The sequence below is a fragment of the Belonocnema kinseyi genome, chromosome 1 (assembly GCF_010883055.1).
Source record: "Belonocnema kinseyi isolate 2016_QV_RU_SX_M_011 chromosome 1, B_treatae_v1, whole genome shotgun sequence".
Lineage (NCBI taxonomy): Eukaryota > Metazoa > Arthropoda > Insecta > Hymenoptera > Cynipidae > Belonocnema > Belonocnema kinseyi.
In genome coordinates, this window is record NC_046657.1 from 103,149,027 (window position 1) to 103,157,019 (window position 7,993).

General features: G+C 32.1%; 1 protein-coding gene across 1 annotated transcript in view; it reads right to left on the minus strand.

Moving 5' to 3' along the window:
• Positions 1-7,993, minus strand: part of LOC117172121 — a 59,276-nt gene that overhangs the window by 32,494 nt on the left and 18,789 nt on the right. The window lies entirely within an intron of this gene.

Sequence of the window (7,993 nt, forward strand, 5' to 3'; positions counted from 1 at the left end):
ATAGAGCTCCAAGGAGATTATGTTGAAAAATATAAAAAAATTTACCCAAAAAAAATTGTTTTTATACTTCATTCTAAGGACTTATTGAACTACCCTCGTATACTAAAATGAACGCATTGTTAAATCGAAAAGAGAAAAAAAGTAAAATATTTAACAAAAGAGTTGAATTATCAACCAAAAAGGATGACTATTTAACGAAATTGTTGAATTTTCAAACAAATAATAAGATTTATGACTAAAAAGATTATGTTCAGGAGGTTACTGCAAAACTTCATTTTTTAAATTCCCTAATTTTTTCCTGATCAATTTTTCGTTTTTGATGACTATTAATAATTACAGGGCAGAATCCTAAGCTTGTAACATTTTAAACTTAGAATCCTTTACAAACAGAATGCATTTTATGACTTTTTAAAAATGGGTTTTGGCTAGGTTAGTTTTTCTCTTGCCAGGTATCTCGGACGCGTTTAGCTAAATTCATATTCAATTTTTATACAATTGCTGCGAGTTATTTATTGATGTGCGATTCTCCCAAAATTACCCACATTCATGAAAACCCCCACCTCCCTTCCGTAATTATTCGTACCAAAATCACTTAACCCTTCCCACCCGCTTGAGCTATTACATAATTTAAGCACGGTCCCAGAAGCGATTTTTCATACTGATGATAATCAAATTCCAGATAAAGATTTGAATCGAAGATTTTGACCTAGTATTTACAAAATTCCATTAATTACTGGATTTTTATGAAAGTCCGTTCCAGGGGGGTTTTTCGATTGCTCAACACAAACCCGTATGGAAATAGCCCGAGTTAGCCCTAGTACAACAAGGTTTCTGTCGGGGACTGGCCGGGCTATGTTTGTTTTTTAAGAACCTAGCCGTACGCTGGTCGGACACTCGATAGAAAAAATTTATGTCCAAAACCCAGTCGGGGGCTGACTGGGCTCTGATCGGGCAAATCTTATGATCGAATGATCAGATGGTAGCTGGCCGGGCGCTAATTGGCAATAATAAAATTGTTAAACTCTGTTTATAACTTAATTACTTTTTCTGATTTTATTCAGAAATGGATGTGTATATAAATCTCGAATAGTGATAAATGCATAGTAGACATTTTCAAGTAGAGATTATAATAAAACTATAAATTAATGACGGCAAAAAACGTTATACAGATACTAAATTTAGAATTGTTTTAACTTTTGTAAACGATTAATAATAAATTTTAAATAACATAATAACTTATATACAATATAAAAATCAAATAACGAAAGCCTCGAAACAACGAGTTTTTTGGCGTGATTTTAAAATTACCTTGTGCAACTTTCAAAATTTTTGAAAAATATATTATTTAAATTTTTGTAAGAAAAAAATTATAATTTCCATTCATATGAAAAATTGAAAATGTTCAGAAAAAATTATATTTCCTTTCATGGTAAAAAGTTGCCAAGTAGTCTACAACGGGAAAAAACAAAATATCACGCGAAGAAAAATTGTAATCGATTTAAATTATTTATTGAAAATGTATTTTATTGATATTTCTGTTAAAAGTTCGTGTATTTAATATTAACATAACGCCCCATAATAATGAATAATTAGAAAAAGAGAACTTAAAATTTGGTACTTTCACGTTTCTGAACTGTAGCTTATGAGGATTGATTTTTCAACGAGTTTCAACTTGTCGGATTAGCGCAGTGGTTAGCACTGCCGACTGCTAGGCGTTAGATTTAGGTATAGATATGTAGTTTCGATACCTTGTAGCGTTAGAAATTTTATTTGTAATATAATATTTAAAAATGTAATATACAGGGTGTCTAAAAAGTCCCGGGACGGTTGGATATTTTCTCAGGTGAAATATTTTTCAAAAAAGTGAGGTCATGCCTGAAGTAAATTTCAACGAGGAATTCAATGGTGGCCTTCGTTTTGACCTTAAAGTTGACCTTCATGGATTTTTGAAGATCAACTTTGTTTTTTAAAATGGAAACCCCCTTTTTTACATTTGCAATCGATAGAGCGAAAAATTCTACGTTCAAGTTCGTACCCAAGTCATAGGTCAGTTGTAACGTTCAAGGTCAGTTAGAGGTTATTTGAAAGTAACAAAGTTTTCCAAGAGGTCAGTGTAATTCCTGAAGTAAATTTCAACGAGGAATTTAATCGTGACCTTCATTTTGACCTTGAAGTTGACCTTGAAGTTGACCTTCATGGCGTTTTGAAGGTCAACTTTGTTTTTTCAAATGGAAACCCCATTTTTACATCTGCAATCGATAGAACGGAAAATTCGACGTTCAGTACGTATCCAAGTCATAGGTCAATTTTAACGGTCAAGGTCAGTTAGAGGTTATTTGAAATTACCAAAGTTTTCCAAGAAGTCAGTGTAATTCCTAAAGTGTAATTCCTATTCCGTTTTTCTGGTACCTCAATCAATACCTAACACGATACCATAAGCCCTGTACCGTTTTTCCATACGAATATTACGAATCGAAATTAAATTTACGTATTACGCGTACATACTTACTATCTTTCGCTAAAAGATTATTATGGCGCAAGCTAAACTTTCGGAACGAGAGAGGGTATCTGTATTAATGAGGTTTGGTTGGGGAAATCGTGTTCGAACTTATGATCAAATTCGTTTGCTTTTTAATCGCACTTTTCGTAATGGAGAAGGGTTAAATCCTGTCTCAAAATCAACAATTGAAAGAACTGTAAGGCGCTTTATGAATCATGGATCTATCGAGGACCTTCAGAGAACTGTTCGGCCAAAATCTGCAGGATCTGAGGAGATGCAGATGGACATAGTCCAAGCATTTGTTAACAACCCACACCTTAGCTTACGTCGAGATAGTCATGAGCGTGACGTTGCTCCTAATACAGTGCGAAATATTTAAAAAAGCATTAATTTCCATCCTTACAAAGTTCATATGGTACAAGAGTTCAATGAAGACGATCCTGATCGTAGGGTTGAATTTTGTGGAATTATGATGGACAGAATTGATAGAGATCCTCTTTTTTTGTACAATACGGTGTTTTCAGATGAACCTACTTTCACTTTAAAAGGTGAAGTTAACAGGCAAAATTGTAGATATTGATCCGACACGAATCCTGATTGGATGTTGGAGAGTCACACACAATATCCGCAAAAGATTAATGTTTGGGCCGGTATCTTGAATGATACATTGATAGGCATGACGGAGCAGCGGCTCTTCGAGCATATTTGGATACTCATTTCCCTCAAAGGTGGATTGGAAAAAGGGGTGAAATCGAGTGGCCTGCTAGATCTCCTGATCTGACGCCTCTCGACTATTTTCTTTGTAGTTATTTAAAGAGCAAAGTATACTCAACGCAACCGCAAAGCTTAGACGAATTGCAGAATCGGATTCTGCAACAGGCTACTTTCCTTGAAAAGGAGATGATTCGTAATGCTGTAACTCATTTTTACAATCGCATAGCTTTTTGTTAAGAAGCTCAAGGTTTTCATTTCGAACATCTTCTCTGAATACTCAATACAGAGCTCACGAATGAATTTCTTGTTGAAATTCATTTTAGGAATTGCAGCGACCTCTCGGAAAACCTTGTTAATTTCAAATAACCTCTAACTGACCTTGAACTTAACAATTGACCTATGACTTGGGTACGTACTGAACGTAGAATTTTCCGCTCTATCGATTGCAGATGTAAAAAGGGGGTTTCCATTAAAAAAAAACAAATTTAACCTCCAAAAAACTATGAAGGTCAACTTTAAGGTCAAAAGAAAGGTCACTATTGAATTCCTCGTTGAAATTTACTTTAGGAATTACACTGACCTCTTGGAAAAATTTGTTAATTTCAACTAACTTCTAACTGACCTTGAACGTGACAATTGACCTATGACTTACGTACGTACATGAACGTAGAATTTTCCGCTCTATCGATTGCAGATGTGAAAAAGGAAGTTTTCATTTAAAAAAACAAAGTTGACCTTCAAAAAGCGATGAAGGTCAATTTCAAAGTCAAAATAAAGGTCACCATTGAATTCCTCGTTAATATTTACTTCAGGAATGACCTTCAATTTTTTGAAAAATATTTTACCTGAGGAAATATCCAACCGTCCCGGGACTTTTTAGACACCCTGTATGTATTTACTCTAAACAGGACTATTAATATTTAAAGTCGCAATCATTTAATATTTATTTTTTAAATCCTTTTTTTTGTTTTAACGACTACGTAAAAAGAATAAAATTGATCATCTAATTCAGTGAAACATGCCGTATTCTGACCAGAAACCCCGGCCATAGCCCGACTTAAAGTCGGGCTCCTCGGGCATCTCCCGGCTTAAAGCCGGACTCTCCAGCCGTAGAATGGCTAGCCCCCGACTCAAATTGCCACCCAGGAATTTGTACTACAAATGTAAAAAATTCAAATTTTTTATCTAAAATATTTTGTGAGACGAACTTAAAACTTTGACTTTTGTGTAGATCCCTAGAAATTTCTTGATTTTAAATTTAAATCTGTATTATTTTAGGGTGATGCAATAATTCTTGACAACATTTTTTATGATACGTTAGAGCAACGACCCTACCCCTGTATTTTTTTTCAAATAGGTCAACATAAATTCGTGCTTCTGAGTCTTCGAGATTAACGTGGAATATGAAATGGAAAAAACTCCATTTTCAAAGAAATGAAAAAAAACTACTTCTTATCACGTTGTCATAAATTAAAATTTAATAAAATCTTAAGAAATAGTCAAAGATATCTTTCTATTGGGCCTGGTAAATTTCCGAAAATTGGAAAATAGCAGTGTTATGTAAAAATCATAACGAAGACACCTTTTGAAAACCATTATTCGGAAAAAATGAATAATTGAAAGTTTTGAGATTAATTTTGAATTTTGTGAACAATTATTATTTGTTCAAACAAACTTCTGCTCCATGTGAATCAAGAAGTAACCATTTTTCGATATGAATCATACAGATCATAAATTTTAAGAGTTATATTTTTTGTTTGAAATATTTTTCAAATATTAAAAAAAATGTATGTTTGTATAATTTTTATTTTCACCAAATCGTGAAAAGTTATTATTTGTTGAAGGTGATGGCACAATTAAAGAAAAATTATTATAACAGTTTTTTGCTTAACAAATTTTGCAATTGTTAAAATAATTTCCATTTATCTAAATAGTCCCCCCCCCCCCCAGCAAATCACGAAAAGTTAGTATTTTGTGATAAATGATACAGTCCATTAATTTTAGGTGTAATATTTTTATGAAAGACAATTTGCAATTAATTAAGCAATGAAAAATAATTCGCTTGTGCCTTTTAGTGTGGAAGATGGAGAAAATACTAGTTTTTTTGAATCTCTGACACTATGTCCTTTATTTCAAAACAATTACGATGATGCTTATTTCCCACGAAATCAATCGGAATAAGTTATCATCCAAAACTAATTGAAAACAATGTTTAGACAAATGCATATTTTAAACTATAATTAGGTAAGAAAATAAGTTTTAAAAGAAGAAACTAATGAAGAATAGGAGATTCAAAGAGAGGGAAATTGTTTAAAAAAACGAAAATGGTTTGAATAATAGGAAAATTTCTTCAAAAAATAAATAATACTTTCAATATTCGCTAATGATTTAATCACTTCCAGTAAATTCTAACTTTTCACGATTTGGTTTGAAGAAAACTAGTTTGTTTAAAAAATAATAATTGTTACAAATATAGGAAATTAGTTTAAAAAAATGTTTAAGTTTTTTTTTGGTCAAATAAAAATTATTTATCCCCAAGAAAGTCTTTAAAAAAGTCGTCTTTGTCATGAATTTTACATAAAAGTACTATTTTCGATTTTTGGGGGATTTTCCAGGAACAATAAAAGAAGATTGGGGATGAAGTCAAAATTAAAAGTTATTGGATGAAAATAATTTTTTGACCATTGCTTAAGACGTGACTAAAATTTAATTTACAAAGAGCTAATAATAAGTAGATTTTTTCTCATTTTTTTTAAACCAAGCTTTTCTAATTTAAAATCGCATGTTCTTGAATGTTTTGCAATGTTTTAGAACAATCTGGAATGTTAATGAATTATTTAGAATTTTAAGGAACATTCTTTATTTTTTTAATTTTATTAAAATCCTGTAATTTTCTACACATTTTAGAGAATTCTAGTATTAGATTATATGAGTTCTGAACTTATAAAATTTGGAAAAAGTTGGAAATATTCTGAATTTTTCCAGAGTTTTTTAGACGATGCTAGAATTTTTTGATTTGAATATTTTAGATTATTCTGGGATTTTCAAGAATATTCTTTTATTTCTGAAATTGTCGATAAATTCTGAACTGTTCTTATTAATTCGAAAATAATTTTCAAATTTTGTATTCAAATTCTATACAAGTTGTGTAGTGTTTTATTTTAAATTTTTCTTAAATGACTTGGAATTTCGCTGAAATTCCAACAATTGATCAATTTTGAATGATTAAATTTGAATATTTAAAACTGATTTAAGCCCGAAAAATGACAGGGCATTTCTTCAAAGAGATCCTAAAAATATTAGTCCCTCAAAAATCCTTGTAAGTGATTGTCAAATTGGCGACGAACTTGAAGTCTCGGTAATATAAAATTATATTTTTTAATTGCCCGGGTGGCAATTTAAGTCGGGGGTTGACCATTTTACGGCTGGAGAGCCCGGCTTTAAGCCGGGAGCTGGCCGGGGAGCCCGACCGTGGCCCGAACAGGATCAATTGACGCTTTGCTAAATTTAAATGTTTCGGGTTTCAATTGTATCAAGAGCGTGTGTCACTGAATTAGATGATCAGTTTTATTCTTTTCTACTGCAGAATTTGGAGCATATTAATATATGAAATTCCACATGCCCAGCACACAGATAACATTAAATATTTTCACGTAGTCGTTGAGAGACAAAAAAGGCATTTAAAAAATAAATATTAAATTATTGCGAGTATTTTGACTTTGAATATTAATAGTCCTGTTTAGAGTAAATACAAATATTACATTTATAAACATTATATTACAAATAAAATTTCTAACGCTACGGGGTATCGAACCTACATATCTATACCTAAATCTAACGCCTTGCAGTCGAGAATGCTACCCACTGCCCTACACCGACAAGTAGAAACTCGTTGAAAAATCAATCCTCATAAGCTACAGTTCAGAAACGTGAAAGTACCAAATTTTAAGTTCTCTTTTTCTAATTATTCATTATTATGGGGCGTTATGTTAATATTAAATACACGAACTTTTAACAGGAATATCAATAAAATACATTTTCAATAAATAATTTAAATCGATTACAATTCTTCTTTGTGTGATATTTTGTTTTTTCCCGTTGTAGACTATTGTACAATTTTTTATAATGACAGGAAATCTAATTTCTTATGGACATTAAAAAATTTTAAAAACGAAACTCAAAAATTTAATCGTGAATATGAAAAATTTCTTAAGAATAAAATTGTTTCAAAAAGATATTCACCCAATATATTTCCATGCGTGGAACATCCATGCGGGTATACGTAATCATTTCGTAAAGAAATCAGAAAAAGTAATTAAGTTATAAACAAAGTTTAACAATTTTATTATTGCCAATCAGCGCCCGGTCAACTACCGTCTGAGCATTCGATCAAAAGGTTTGCCCGATCAGAGCCCAGTCAGCCTCCGACTGGGGTTTTGACATAAATTTTGGCTAGCCAGTCTCCGACCAGCGCACGGCTAGGCTCTTAAAAACAAACACAGCAAACTCAGCAAACAGTAATATATAAATACGCAAATTTCATTGTACCGTCATCATTCATCTTACGTTCATTATACTTCAATCTTAACTATTTTTATCAAATAAATGATTTTCTCCGTTCTTTCGAGCATTATTAAAAAGAGCTTATTGTGTCATATTTCTAAGCTTCAAACGAGCAAAAGAATACGAGGGTGGATTGATAAGTTTCCGGCCTGACCAAGAGATGGCGCCACTAGGCCTACCTTGAGGTGGCGTTCTATAGTACCATCCTTAGATAGC